Below are 15363 nucleotides of genomic sequence, written 5' to 3'. Positions count from 1 at the left end.
CTGCTTGCTCCCGCTGCTGCTGCATCTTGCAGACCAGGAGGAGAGTGTGACACTGGTAAGTGCCACCGCCATTATTTCCTTCAGAGCAAAGAGCCAGAATCCCCTGGGGCCCCCACTCCAGTCATCGCCAGAGCCCCTTGCCCAAGCAGAGTCTTCTCCTCCCGGCTTCACTCCATGCTGGAGCCTCGTGCCTCATCCATCCTCACAGCACAGAGCACAAGGGGTGGAGAAGGTCCAGTGTCCCCCACACTATCCCTCTCTCAGTGAGAACCCTCTTGGTCTCCCTTCTCTTGCAGCGATGTAAACTGACGCTCTTCCGCTGCGCAATGTTTCTCGGCTGGGCTCATTTGAAGAGGCTGTTCCGCAGCATGGCCTGGGATGGCTCCTCACAGCTCTTGAAGTGTGTCGGGAAGTGCTTGGTAGGTGAATTCTTTGTGCCTTGAGAGGGGTGAATGGGGACTTGAGGGAGACCTTTCGAACCCCACAGCCTGAGTACCCATCCGCTTCGGTCGGGTTGCAAGACGCTATTCCAGGCTCTCTGCTGGTTCATTTCTGCAGGAGTTACAATCCGTTCACATTTTTGACATTTTTCTCCACAACTGTCAGACCTCCAAACTTTTGTCTTTTCAAATGAAAGCGGAGGTTCTGGAGAACACAACAGTGACTTCAGAGAGGTGCTGCTCTGGTGTATGGGTTCGTATTGGCGGTTGCCATGGCCTGGCTATATGCTTTGGCTTTCCTGGACTATTCGCTGTGGGGAGAACATGTCATTTGTATATTGTGCATTTCTTCCTTCTTTCTTTCCAGATGCAGAACAACAAGAGCCACATCCCCAAATTCCTGTTCCAGGCCCTAGAGTACCTGGAAAGCTCCCAGACAACAATACGACACTCTGCAGCCTTGTTCATTGGTAAGCAGAGGAAATTCACTTGAGCTTTCTTAAATGTTTCCTTCAAAGCCCTTTTCTAGACGGCTGCTCTGTTCCCTCCGACAGCACCAGAATCCTACAACGGGGTGTCTGTGTGTGTGTGTGTGTGTGTGAGAGAGAGAGAGAGAGAGAGAATTAACATGTATTCCAAGATGAAGGGAGCAACTTAGCTGTATCAACTGCACCAACTTCCCCTGCCCACAACAGCTCTTTGGCTGCGCCTAGGGGAGATTGAATTCACATCATGCTGGTTTGATGTGAATTCAATCTCCTTTGGAAATCAGCTTCTCAGTCACTGCTGGGCATCTGATGCTTTATCTAATGTGCTTTGTGAACAGATGTAAGGAATGTATTTAATTTCCGAAGGGCTGTCTTGGGGGAATGGCTGCATCCTTAGCAGTTTTCAGCGAAGGATTTGAAAAGTAATGAGATGCACTGTATTCATTGTATGTCTAGGAAATACTATCCGCCATTACTACAATTTGTTGTCTGAAACAGTGAATGAAGATGGCATCTCCCGCCTGTATGAAGGTAAGGAAATACCTCTGTGTGTTTGTGCCTCTGTGGGAAGTACAGGGGTGCAGCACAGGGCCCGAACACAGGTTTGAATGTGGACACAGGTCCCTCTCTGTCTAAGGACAGCGTTTAAGGAAGAAGGATGGTCATGCGAGCTTCATCGAGGTACCAAAATATGTGTATGGGAGCAGGGGAATTCCATCTCTAGCTCCTAGTGTAGACATAGCCTTAAAGCTGTGTGGGGAAAGTGTCTTCATAAAGGTCTGAAAGTCTGTAATGGAAGGCCTGAGAGAATTGAAAAGAGCCGTTGTTATTAAGGATGATGATGATGATGACAATTACCCTCATCACCTGCCCTCCCTGGAATGGAGTGATTGCAGGCCAGGGAGATTCACTCCGAGATTGGTTATCAGCTCCTAGGAAATCCCATGAGGGCACATGGGAAACACTTGTCCCTGTGATCTCTTCAGGAATGAAGGCACAGGGCCACAAAGGATTTCAGCAGACATTAGGAGCCTAAATCCCTTTGTGGATCTTGGCCTAAATGTTGGATGGTTTAATGTCGCTGCAGCTGTCGCTTTCCTGTTCCATCGAAAGAACAAGTGCCCCCAACCGTCTGTGTGTAGGGGTGTGTGTAGGGGTGTAGGCCGGCGGAGGGGGAAGTGACAAGAATGGGGTCTCCTCTCTGTCCAGGGCTATTTTGGGAGGAGCGGAGTTGTTGTTCTCGTGCCCTTAGACTCTGGGGGAGCGAATAGCAGGGGGCAATGGCCATCGGGAGTGGAGGATTCCTAGGCACCAGGCACATCAGCACCAGGGGCTTTTCAACCCGTTACCTCTTGGTTTCAGCTTTTCAGGAAGTGCCTTTGAAATCTGACAGGACCACGTGGGACATCCTCAACAGACATTACAAATGGTTGCAGAAGCTTGTAAATCTCGTGTCGGGTTCTGCAGTTGACTAGGGAACCGGGACCGACACAGAAGAGCTCTTTGTCCTGCTATGGTACGTACACCAGACGCTTATCAGCTTTTTGGTGTCCCTAGCCTCTGATTGCCAGAAACTAGGAATTAGGCAACAGGGCATAGATCACTGGATGAGTCTTGTCTGTTGATTCCCTCTGGGGCACCTGGCAGTGGCCACTGTCAGAAGACAGGATACTGGGCTAGATGGACCTTTCCTCTGACCCAGTCTGGCCTTTCTTATGTTTGGAACCGGGGCTGAACAACAAGGTGGATATTGGCAGATGACACAAAATTATGCAGATTAATCAGCCTAGAGAAGACTTTGAAGAAGTTCAAAGGGATCTAATCAAGCCATGTCACCGGGCAGCGCAATGGCAGATGAAAACCAGCGCTGACCAAGGCAGGGCCATACACATGGAAAGCGGTGAGGTGAACGACTCCTCCATATCGCTGGTGTCAGAAGCCAAAGCACGGCTGGTTGGGCCCAGTGGTTGGAGCAGGGTCGCTGGGGCTGCGTGCTCAGAGTGGTGGAGGTCGAGCCAAGGGGAGCCAAGGGTTGGAGCCGGAGTCAGGAGTCAAGAGCAGGATTGGAACAGGCTGGGGAGTAGGGCCAGGGCCGGATTAACAATTCCCGGCCAATGGGAGCTGCTGGGGGAGGTACGCGGGGCGGGGCAGAGCTGACAGGCAAGAGCAGCCCCCGGGCAGAGGTTCCCGGTGAGGTGCTGGTCGCGGCGACGTGGCTGGGGGGGCAGACAAGAAGGGCAGTACGTGGAGCCGCCTCGCCCGCACCCCAGCCAGACAGAGCCGGCCAGCTGGAACGCAGCACACAGGGGCTTTGGTGGCTGCAGCTCGGGCCACCCTTAGCCCTGCTCCTTTCCTGAGTGCACCATTCCCCACTTCTGCCCCATTCCCACACACTGGTACAGGGCAGCACCCTGGAGCTGATCTCTGACATCTCTCTCCCTAGAATGAAGTCACTGCAGAGTCAGGACAACCCCACCTTTGGGCACCATGTAGGACATCTCACCCCACCGCACAGAGCCCGACATTCACACAGTTTCTCGCATGTGATTCCCTCACTCATCAGAGCCAGGCGGAGAGAGGAGAAATTCTCCCAGACTCCCTTTAACCATTGCCAGCCCCCAGGGTAGTGGAGGTTGCGGGGGGTTGGGTGCTCTCTTTAAGAAATGCCAGCTCTCAGGGAAGTTGCAAATGAATATTGGCAAAGTGGGGTGGTTTTGTGCTGTGGAAAACTACCCTGCTTGAAGGCTTTGTTTTTCTAATTTGTGCTCCTGCCCTTTCTCCCTCTTCCAGACATCTGGAGGCCAACAGGAGCCAACTGAGCCCACCACTGATCCCATCTCTTGTGAGATGGCAAAGCAGCTGTTGCATGGGAAGGAGGAGACAGAAGAGGCCGAGCAGCGTGTGCCGGGGTGAACCAGCCCCACATAACCCCACAGTCTAGGCGGAGGAAGCCAAGCCCCTCCCCAGCCCTGCCGGACACGCTACAACTGGAGCACCAGTGTGAAAGGGAGCAGCTCAGCTCACGCTAGGCAGAGCGCCGAAAATGGAGGATGCACATTGTAGGCTCCAGTCCAGAAGCAGCTGAAGCCCCTGACTGCAGAGCCCCGAGGCGCCGAGACCCAGCCGCACCCCCGGGGGCCTGCAGACGTGCAAGGGAGATCGGAGTGTCTGGGAGTTTCCCACGCCGGGAGCCCAGAGACCCCCAGCCCGTGGCCTAGAGACTTCTCCTCTGAAGTAACCTGGGTGAACGAGCCATTGTCATGCTGAGTGACGTCAGCATGTTCTGGTTGGATCCCCACTGACTCAACGGCAAACACATTGGCCACGGACAAGGCCCTGGGCTAGGGCAAGGGGGAGTAAGGAGAGTCTGGGTCCCCCTGCCCTGGCTGCCATCCATCCTCGGCTGGCTGCCCACGTCCCCATTGCGCCACTAGACTGCACGGCCCCAAGAGGAGGGGCAACCATCTTGTCTCTGAACTGAGCCAAACAGCCCTGCTCTGAAGGGCAGCCGTACAGACTCTGGTCGTTGGGCCACACAGCCCCGACGGAGAGGGCAGCCGCACGGACTCTGGTCGTTGGGCCACACAGCCCCGACGGAGAGGGCGGCCACACGGACTCTGGTCGTTGGGCCACACAGCCCCGACGGAGAGGGCAGCCACACGGACTCTGGCCGTTGGGCCACACAGCCCTGGATGGAGAGGGCGGCCGCACGGACTCTGGTCGTTGGGCCACGCAGCCCCGACGGAGAGGGCGGCCGCACGGACTCTGGTCGTTGGGCCACACAGCCCCGGACGGAGAGGGCGGCCACACGGACTCTGGTCGTTGGGCCACACAGCCCTGGATGGAGAGGGCAGCCGCACGGACTCTGGTCGTTGGGCCACGCAGCCCCGACGGAGAGGGCAGCCGCACGGACTCTGGCCGTTGGGCCACGCAGCCCCGACGGAGAGGGCGGCCGCACGGACTCTGGTCGTTGGGCCACGCAGCCCCGACGGAGAGGGCGGCCGCACGGACTCTGGTCGTTGGGCCACGCAGCCCCGACGGAGAGGGCGGCCGCACGGACTCTGGCCGTTGGGCCACGCAGCCCTGGATGGAGAGGGCGGCCGCACGGACTCTGGTCGTTGGGCCACACAGCCCTGACGGAGAGGGCGGCCGCACGGACTCTGGTCGCTGGGCCACACAGCCCCGACGGAGAGGGCAGCCGCACGGACTCTGGTCGTTGGGCCACGCAGCCCCGACGGAGAGGGCGGCCGCACGGACTCTGGCCGTTGGGCCCCACAGCCCTGGATGGAGAGGGCGGCCGCACGGACTCTGGTCGTTGGGCCACGCAGCCCCGACGGAGAGGGCGGCCGCACGGACTCTGGCCGTTGGGCCACACAGCCCTGGATGGAGAGGGCGGCCGCACGGACTCTGGTCGTTGGGCCACGCAGCCCCGACGGAGAGGGCGGCCGCACGGACTCTGGCCGTTGGGCCACACAGCCCTGGATGGAGAGGGCGGCCGCACGGACTCTGGTCGTTGGGCCACGCAGCCCCGACGGAGAGGGCGGCCGCACGGACTCTGGCCGTTGGGCCACACAGCCCTGGATGGAGAGGGCGGCCGCACGGACTCTGGTCGTTGGGCCACACAGCCCCGATGGAGAGGGCGGCCGCACGGACTCTGGTCGTTGGGCCACACAGCCCTGGACGGAGAGGGCGTCCGCACGGACTCTGGTCATTGGGCCACACAGCCCCGACGGAGAGGGCGGCCGCACGGACTCTGGCCGTTGGGCCACACAGCCCCGGACGGAGAGGGCGGCCGCACGGACTCTGGTCTTTGGGGCACACAGCCCCGACGGAGAGGGCGGCCGCACGGACTCTGGCCGTTGGGCCACACAGCCCTGGATGGAGAGGGCGGCCGCACGGACTCTGGTCATTGGGCCACACAGCCCCGACGGAGAGGGCGGCCGCACGGACTCTGGCCGTTGGGCCACACAGCCCCGGACGGAGAGGGCGGCCGCACGGACTCTGGTCGTTGGGCCACACAGCCCCGATGGAGAGGGCGGCCGCACGGACTCTGGCCGTTGGGCCACACAGCCCTGGATGGAGAGGGCGGCCGCACGGACTCTGGCCGTTGGGCCACACAGCCCTGGATGGAGAGGGCGGCCGCACGGACTATGGTCGTTGGGCCACACAGCCCCGATGGAGAGGGCGGCCGCACGGACTCTGGTCATTGGGCCACACAGCCCCGACGGAGAGGGCGGCCGCACGGACTCTGGCCGTTGGGCCACACAGCCCCGGACGGAGAGGGCGGCCGCACGGACTCTGGTCTTTGGGGCACACAGCCCCGATGGAGAGGGCGGCCGCACGGACTCTGGTCGTTGGGCCACACAGCCCTGGATGGAGCGGGCGGCCGCACGGACCCTGGGCGTTGGGCTACACACCCCTGAGTGGGAGGGCAGCCATTTTTGCTCTGGCCATAAGGCCAAACCACCCTGAGGCTAAGGACAGTTATTTAGTTTCACCCATGGGACCTCACCCCGTCACCCCTAAGGCATCTCTCATCTGTCACCATAAGACCCACACTATGATATAAGATTTTCGGGGTCAGGATGCAAATATGAGTAGAAGCAAGGAGTGGCATGTGACCCCTCTAAGAGCTCCTGCCACTCCTCTACTAATCTGGGGGTGTTTTATCTCCATCCATCTGCCTCAGGAATGGATTTGAGCAATGGGGGAAAGTCCTGGGGCAGAGTGACCCATCCGGAAGTGGGTCACGTGACCCCTCCGAGAACTCCTCCCAGTTGGGTTGAGCCTCATCCCCTTAGGACCAGCCAGAGAGGGGATTTCACCAAATAGGGTAAGTGCTGTGGTGGGGTGACCTGCCCGCAAGAGGGGCCCATCACCGCTCCATGAAATCCCCCCACCGTCCTCTACTAATCGGTCAGGGTTTCACACACCCCTTAGGCCATCCCAGAAGGGAAACGTACCGATCAGAATAGGCAGTGCCCGAAGGTCTAGGCCAGAAGCCGCCGATCTCTGGAGCTCCATGTTTGTGTGGCTGGCAGCATCCTCCTGGAAGTCGCAACTCAACACTGCGTGGAAGAGCCCGTCTCGTTCCAAGGTTGTCTTTTGCAGAAATCGTGGCCTAGGCCTTCGGGCTAAACCTGTTCTGGATTGGTACACGTTTCCCTTCTGAGATGGCCTAAGGTGGGAGTGGAACCCTCTCCAATTGGGAGAGGGCGGCGTGGGGACTTTTTAGGGACCACGGAATCCTGTTGTGGGCAGCTCACTCCACTGCGGCACTTCCCGTATTTGGTCAAATCCCCTCTCGGGGTGGTCCTACAGAGCTGACGCCCACTTCAATTGGTAGAGGACAGAGGGAGGAGTTCTCAGAGGGGAGATACAACCCCCTTCTGCATGGGTCACCCTGCCCCGCAACGTCCCCTGATTGGTCAAATGCAGTCAAAGGCAAGCTCTGCTTGATGAGTTTACAGAGGGGACTATGTGGGAAGAATTTACTGTAAGATTCCCCGCATCTTCTGAATGGGGTTTAGGTTCTGCCCTCTTTAAAGGAAGGAAAAATCCTGACAGGTGATCCTATGGGGCTGAAACCCACTGTGATGAGTTAATAATCTGTCCTCTTCACCACTCTAGGATGGAGTCTGGGGTGCAAGCTCTGGGATGGAGTTTGGGTACTGGGTGCAGGCTCCGGGCTGGGGCACAGGGTGGGGGTGCAGGATGGGTGGAGGGGTGCAGGCTCTGGGAGGGAGTTTGGGGATGGGAGGGGCTGCGGAGGGAGGGGATGCAGGCTCTGGAACGGAGTTTGGTTGTAGGCTCTGGGCTGGGGTAAGGGGTGGGGGTGTAGGAGGGAGTTCGGGTGCAGGAGGGGGGGTGTGGGAAGGGGGTGGGGGTGCAGGCTGTGGGATGGAGTTTTGGTGCTGGGTGCAGGCTCTGGGCTGGGGCAGGGAGAACCGCAATTAACTCATGCAATTAACTCAAAAAAATTAATCACAATTAAAAAAATTAAAACTGCAATTTATCATGGTTAATTTTTTAATTGTGATTTTTTTAGTTATGATTGATCACACTGTTAAACATTGAATACCAATTGAAATTTATTAAAGATTTTGGGGTGTTTTTCTACTTTTTTCAAATATATTGATGTCCATTACAACACAGAATACAGGGCTCCCTTTCTAGGATGATTCTTTACAAATATTTACACTGTCAAAGTAATAAAAGAAAGAGCCTTTTTCAGTTCCCCTCATAAAAGTGCTGCAGTGCAAGCTCTTGACCGTGAAAGTGCAACTTACAAATGTAGATTTTTTGTTTTGTTCCAGAACTGCACTCAAAAGGAAAACAATGTAAACGTTTAGAGCCTACAAGGCCACCGGACACTGAGAAGAGGCGTTCGCATGGCACTTTTGTAGCCAGCATTGCATGGTAGTTATGTGCCAGGGATGCTAAACATTCATATGCCCCTGCATGCTTTTGCCACCATTCCAGAGGACATGCTTCCATGCTGATGATACTCGTTAAAAAAAAGTAATGTGTGACTTAAATTGGTGACTCAGCTCCTTGGGGGAGAATTGTCTGTCTCCTGCTCTGTTTTACGTGCACTCTGCCACAGATTTCATCTCCTAGCCATCTCGGATGATGACCCAACACGTGGTGTTCGTTTTAAGAACACTTTCACTGCAGATCTGACAAAAGGCCAAGAAGGACCAATGTGAGATTTCTAAAGATAGCCACAGGATTTGACCCAAGAGTTAAGAGTCTGAAACTGGACTCCAAAATTTGAGCGGGATGAGGTGTGGCGCATGCTTTCAGAAGTCTGAAAAGAGCAACACGCCAATGTGGAAACGACAAGATCCAAACCACCGAACAAGAAAATCAACCTTCCGCTGGTGACATCTCAATCTGTCATCAACACGGACGCATGACCTCTGGAATGGTGGTTGAAACGCGAAGGGACGTATGATTCTTCAGCACATCTGGGCTGTCAATATGCTGTGATGCCAGCTACAACAGTGCCCTGTGAATGCCTGGTCTCCCTTTTAGGTGACACTGTAAACGAGAAGTGGGCAACATGAGCTCCTGCAAATGTCAACAAACCTGTTTGTCTGAGCGACTGGCTGAACAAGTAGTAGGACTGAGAGGGCTTGTGGCCTTTCAAGTTTTTCATCGTTTTATTTTTGAATGCAGTTATTCCACTTCTGTTACGTGTGAAAAATGCAGATTTTTCTTCCCCATAATTACAGCACTTACTCCTCGACGACATTTGCTGACTGGCTTTAGCAAGAATCATGAAAAATGGGTCTTCACACAGTTAGCACTGACTGTCAGCCCCTGCCATGTCGTGATACCGTTCAAAGCCCCATACACTGGTTTGAGGAAGGTATTTTAGTGCTTGTAGGCCCGGAATGTATTCAGCTGATTTTTAGAGCCCGTTAGACTTTTGGTACGTTTTTCAAAAGCATCTGTTTAAAATAATGTAGGTCTGGGATCGGGCACCTGACAACACAGATGGGGGCCTAGTGGGTTTTTCAAAATAGGTTAGGCACCAGGGGCTAGCTCCACAAAAATATTGAGGTGGGCTTGGCTGCTACTTTCACTTTAGCTACCTAAATCTGACACTGAGATGCTGCCGATCCTCAACCCCCCCAGCTATGGCCTAAATGTAAGGGGACTGTTGCCCCCTTACTAACAGTCAGTGGGGGTGTTTTGGTTGGCTAGCTCCCAGTCCTAAAAGGGGGAAGGGTCGATGGGAAACCAGGACCCTGAGACTGATAGTCCCAAGGAACAATGGGGAGAGGCCAACACGCCAGGTCAGCCTGAATGACAGGGCGAGAAGGCTAATGAGGGAGTCAGGAGGCCAGGGGGGGTCCCGTCCTCCGTGTGAGCAGAGAAAGCAGGGGCCCGAGCTGAGCTGGGGGGAAGAGCTGTGCCGATCCAGGGGGACCAGTAAAGCAGACCAGAGAGAGCAGACCTGTGCTGAGAGCAACCAGAGCCAGAGGGGCCAGAGAAGCAGCCCAGGGATCTGGGGGCAGAGCAGGAACCGTGCAGAGACCGAGTGGTGGGGCTGGGGCGGGAGCAGTCCGGAGCTGGGTGCGGTGAGCAGCTGGGGAGAGCGAGGGGGACCCTGGGCAGCGGGCCCCGCACAGGGAGACGTCTCAGCCCAGAGGCTCTGCAGGCCAGGCTTGGATCGTAACCCGACAGGGCGGGGGCGACACTGGGCAGAAGGGTCCTGCCACTTCGAGCATGAGAGCGTGTGGCCACCACCAGAGCAAGGGTCCGACCCGCAGCATCCCTGCAGCACGCCCAGGGCCGGAGAAGAGGCCTGGGACTCACAAGGAACAGACTGTGAACTGCCCTGACGTTCCAGAGACCCTGTTTGTGATGTTCCCTGCCACAGAGCGGGGTGATGCGTTTCCTTTCACGTTTCCCATTATTCCTTATTCTTTTTAAAATTAATTGTTGATTAAATAACTTGCATTTTCTTTAAATTGTATGTAATGGTCAGTGGGTCAGAGAAGTGCCCAGTGCAGAGAGTACCCCGGAGTGGGGACACCCTAGCCCCTGTCTTAGGTGGCCACAGCAAGGTTGGGGGTCGAGCCCCCCAGGAATCCTGGGCCCAGCCTGGTTGGGGTTACGAGGACTCTGCCAGACAGGAGAGTGGAAGGGGAGTCCTCGAGGGCAGGGAGCCCACTGGGTAAAGGCAGTGGGAGCGAGGACTCAGATCCTTTCGCTAGTCCACTTCACCGGGGTCGTGCAGAAGCCAGGAAAGTTCCCCACAAGAGCGGGACTGTTCCCCCGCTTACAGGAAGAAGGAGGTGCCTGAAAGTAGGACCCACAAAACCCAGCGTGCGAGGCATCTCCACACCGACGCTAACCAACGGGAAAGGCCGATGGGAGGGGTGTGCCCTGAGCCCCAGCCCTCTCTGGATCTCAGGTTACGAGGTCTGGCTTGGAGAGAGGTACCTCCCCTGGCTCCCGCCGGCCCAGCTTTCCCCCACCTCCTGCCCTGCCCTCCCCTGCCCCAGCCGTACCTGGCTCCAGCCCGGCCCTGCCGCGGGGTGGGACCAATACTGCTGCCAAGGCCGTCCCGAGGGGGGTGCGGGCCCGGGGCAACCCCCCCTCCGCCCCAGACCCCGCCGCACTCCACCTCTTCCCCCAAGACCCTGCCTCCTTCCGCCCCTGAAGCAGCAAGAAGAATCCCATACATTGCATTGATGGTGACTTATTTGCCTGATTTGAAAAGAGACCAAAAGGACCTGAGTCTCCTCACTGTCGATAGCCCCCCCGCTTGGCCAACCAGCACCGAGACGCTGAGGGGCCGGCGGCTGAGAGGTCTCACCAGAGGTCCCACAGGACGGCCCAGGTCACCATCAGAGGGGATCGCTCTCAGATCCAGAGCCACCTCTTTGTGAGGACCTCCCGCGATGAGAGCAACCCGCCCTTGCCCACCCTCCACACACACACCCCTCCTTGGTAGAGGGAGGGAAACAGGGAAAAAAGAAGCAAGAGAAGAGGAGAAAGGAGGGAGGAAAGAGGAAAAGGGAAACCAAAAAAGGATAAACCCCAAGGTCCCCAATGTTTCCAAGCATCAAAGTGCTCGGTAGGAAATCAAATTCTGCCCCCTTAAGCCAGTGTTTTCTGTGCTGAGAATTCTGCCTGCAGCAGGTGCATCAAACCCAACAGGTTCCAAACCTCTCGGAGCCTCCGACCTTGTCCAAGGGAAGTTCGTTTAAGGGCACAACCAGGGGTAGGAAAGGAGAAAACTCCACACAGGCTCCTCCTCATGCCACGACCTGAATCCTAATTCTCTCCCCGTCCTCGAGGGGAGACCTGGCGAAGGAGACGTGCGGCTGCAAAGCCGGGGGGGTCTCAGCGACTGCCCTGGCCCTGCACCTCGGCCCTGCCCCGCTGATGTCGGGGTCTGTCTGTGAGGTCACCCCCTCCCCACCACCTTTGCCCAATGGGCTGAGGTCCTGCAAAAGGCCTTTGTGATGTCACTGCCCCCCCATCCCTCCCCTCCCAGCTGATGTCCTGCCCCTGCCCAGCCTCTGTGGAGCTTGGAGTTGTTGCCCCCGGATCTCCGCACTCAATGACTGGTGAGTCTGGGGGTGGAGCCGGCTATACAATAAAACACCAGTTTTTCATAAATTAGTCGACTTAAGGCCAGAAGGGACCATTGGAGCATCTCATATGACGCCCTGCATCTCCCAGCCCTCCCGTGTATCACAAGAGCTGCTTTTTGATGAAAGCACCTTCCCGAAAGGCATCTAGTCTTCACTGGAAGACATCAAGAGATGGAGAATCCATCACTTCTCTTGGCAGTTTGTTCCAGTGATGAGTCGCCCTCCCTCTTACAAATCTCTGCCTTGCTCTAAGGAGAATTTTTCTGATTTCTGCTTCCAGCCATTGGTTCTTGTTCTGCCTTTCTTTGCAAGACTAAAGAGCCCTTTAAATACTTGCTGTTTTCTCTCAGCGAAGGCACTTGCAGGCTGCCATCAGCTCACCTCTCCATCTTTTTAAAAACTAAACAGACTGAGTTTTTCAATCCCTCCTTATAAGTCTTCTCCATCCCTCAAATATGGCTCTTTTCTGCACCCTCTCCAGTTTTTTTTAACGTTATTTTTGAAATGTGGACACCAGAACGGGATGCAGTATTCCAGTGTCAGTCTCCCCACTGCTGAATCACCTCCCTTTCCATCCTCTCTTTATCTATCCATGGATGGCGCCACGGACTCACAGGACTTGTGCTCTCTCTCAGCCTCGTACAGTCCTTGGGAGGAACCCCCTTCAGTGTGACAACCCTTCTCGGAGATCCACTCTCTCAAGAGTTAAGCCGTAGGCCCTTCTGCCTCCTGGAACCCCTCTTCTCTGAGCCTTGAGCATGCCTGTCTGCCGTGGGCCCCCTCAGGGAGTCCCCTCACTCTGGACCCCTGGGGCCTCTACTCCCAGAGGGAAGAACGCAACCCCGATCTTGAGATTGCCGTGACTCTCAGCCAGCGTAAAAGAGAGGGGTTTATTGAGCATCTGAACACAGCACAGCAAACTCTCAGGGCCTCAGGCCTAACCTCCCTCAGCACAGTCCATCTAGGTCTCTCCTGCACCCGTGTGGGCTCTGGCTGCTTTCTCTCCCCAGTCCAGAAGCCCCCTCTTTCCAGCTAAGCGTCCGATATCACCTTCCCACAAGCCTGTGTCCTTTGTCTTCTGTCCCAGGTAAACAGGCTGCCTGGGTCTCCTCTATCTCAGCCTCTCCTCTCCTCCCTCTTTTCTTTCCCCCAGGCTGGAAGCAGTCACCGGGTCTTCTCTCCTCAGCCCATTGTCCTACTACTGGCCTGACCTGGCTGTGACTTCCAAGCTGGGCCTCCCGCTCACCAGTCGCTGGGGTATCCATTCTCCAGGCCTTTGCCTGAGGGCCCAACTGTCAGGCGAGATCACCGCTGGTCCTCTGTAACAACAAACGACCTCTCCCACCAGTGCCACCTCGTTAAACAAACAGCACCCAGGGAAACTGAGTCCCACACGCGGCATGCAAACCATTGAAAAACCAAGAAAATCCCCCTGTCATCACCGATGGCTTTGGCCCTGTTCCCCACAGCATCGCACCGGGAGCGGATGTTGAGCGGCTCGCCCGGTATGACACCTAAATCCTTGACAGAGTCACGGCTTCCCGGAGTACAGTTCCCCCTCGGTGGCCTGCCTGCTCTGTCCTGCTGCCCGCTCCCACTGCGCCAAGAGGGGACCTGGTGACTGGAGCTGCTGTGGTTGTGTGAGAGCGCCGGGCTGAGACCAAAGGGCACCTCCGTTCTGGAACAGAGGGGTCTGGCCGGTAGGCGCAATCGCCCCCGGTTTGGGGCACAGAAGGGGCTGTGGCTGGCAGCAGCTTGAAGCCCGTCCCCCAGCTGCGCTAGGCACTGTTTGAATGAATGCAACGTCCGTGTCACATACGGGCTCCTGGTGCTCGGTCCGAAGCACGAACTGCCTCAGAGTTCTCTGTTTGCAAGGTCGGTGCCAGGAGATTAGAGAGACAAGGCGGGGAGGGGATCTCTTTCATTCTCCAACTTCTGCTGGGGAGAGACCAGCCTTCGAGCTCCACAGAGCTCGTCCTCAGTCCCTGGTCTCTCTCCCCAGCAGAAGCGGGTCCAATAAACCATATGACCTCCCCGGCCTGGTCTCTCGGTGTTTTCTGCTCCCATGGGCATGGCTGGGAAGGGCCACAGGGCTCAGCAGGCTCAGGGAGAAACCTCAGCTCCACTGGAGACAGGAGGGGAGCAAACCTCACAATCCGTGTGGTCACTGCAGGTCTGTGCAACTGCCCCCTCCTCCCTCAGTGGCAGTCTGTGGGGGAGGTCTAGGGTGGCCAGATGTCCCGATTTTAGAGGGACAGTCCCGATTTTGGGGTCTTTTTCTTATATAGGCTCCGAGTACCTCCCATCCCTGTCCCGATTTTTCACACTTGCTGTCTGGTCACCCGAGGCAGGTCTGGCAGCCCCCTCCCCAGCCACAGTCCGTGCGTGCCCAGCAGTCTGTGCATGTCACAGCAGCCCCCCGCTCACTCCCACTTGGAGCCCAGATCGGGGAGGGCTGGGCCTCTGGTTTGTTTGATCCCTGAAGGGTTTTCTGGGCACTAACTGGGACCCCAAGTTTCTCCTAATTTGAGGAAATCCCTGTGAAAACTCACCTTTTCCGGGGGTCTGTTTCACACCCTCCACCAGAGTCGTTCCCCATTCTTTCTCCAGTTCAGCTGGCAGCAGGTCTCGTGCGAGGGGCGGGGGAGAGCTGAGATTTCAGGCTGCTGTGTTATGGCGGGATTGCTGCGATTAACTGGCTGAACGTGCTAATTCTGAGGACGAAACAGGGAAAGGGGCAGAGATCGAGAGTCAGGGAGTGAAATGGAGAAAATACAGGAAGCATTTCGAGCAAGGGCGAAGTGCAATGACCAGAATCCAGAATATTCTCTGCACCCCTTGTCTAACTCTGGGCCCGATTCTCTTCCGCATTGACGGCCCTTTCCCTGTCTCCGGCCGTGTCTGGAGGGCTTTATGCCCTGTCCAGCCCCTTCACACTGCCAGGAAGGGAGAGGTGTGATGGAATCTTAGCCCAAACAGGAACCAGGCCCTGTGTCACCTTCATCCTGGGTTTCAGATGACCCCGAGAAGTTGGGGGGCCACCGGCGCCTAGAGCATGGCCCTGCCACAGAGGCCCCGCCCCCGGTCATCCTCTTCCCCCGAGGCCCTGCCCACCCACTGTTCACTCCTCTGGCCCCCGAGGTCCCCCTACCTGCCCCTCGCTCCTCTCCGCCTCTTCCCCCAAGACTCCACTCACCCCCTGCTTGCTCCTTTCTGCCCCTTTCCCCTAAGGGGGGCTACCGGGGGGCCATGGGGCCAGGCACCCGTCCCTTTTCTCTGTCTTCGGTGAGCGGGGGGCCGTGGGGTCCTTGGGGAAGG

Source organism: Natator depressus, chromosome 11 (assembly GCF_965152275.1).
Source record: "Natator depressus isolate rNatDep1 chromosome 11, rNatDep2.hap1, whole genome shotgun sequence".
NCBI lineage: Eukaryota > Metazoa > Chordata > Testudines > Cheloniidae > Natator > Natator depressus.
This window is presented reverse-complemented; position numbering follows the sequence as displayed.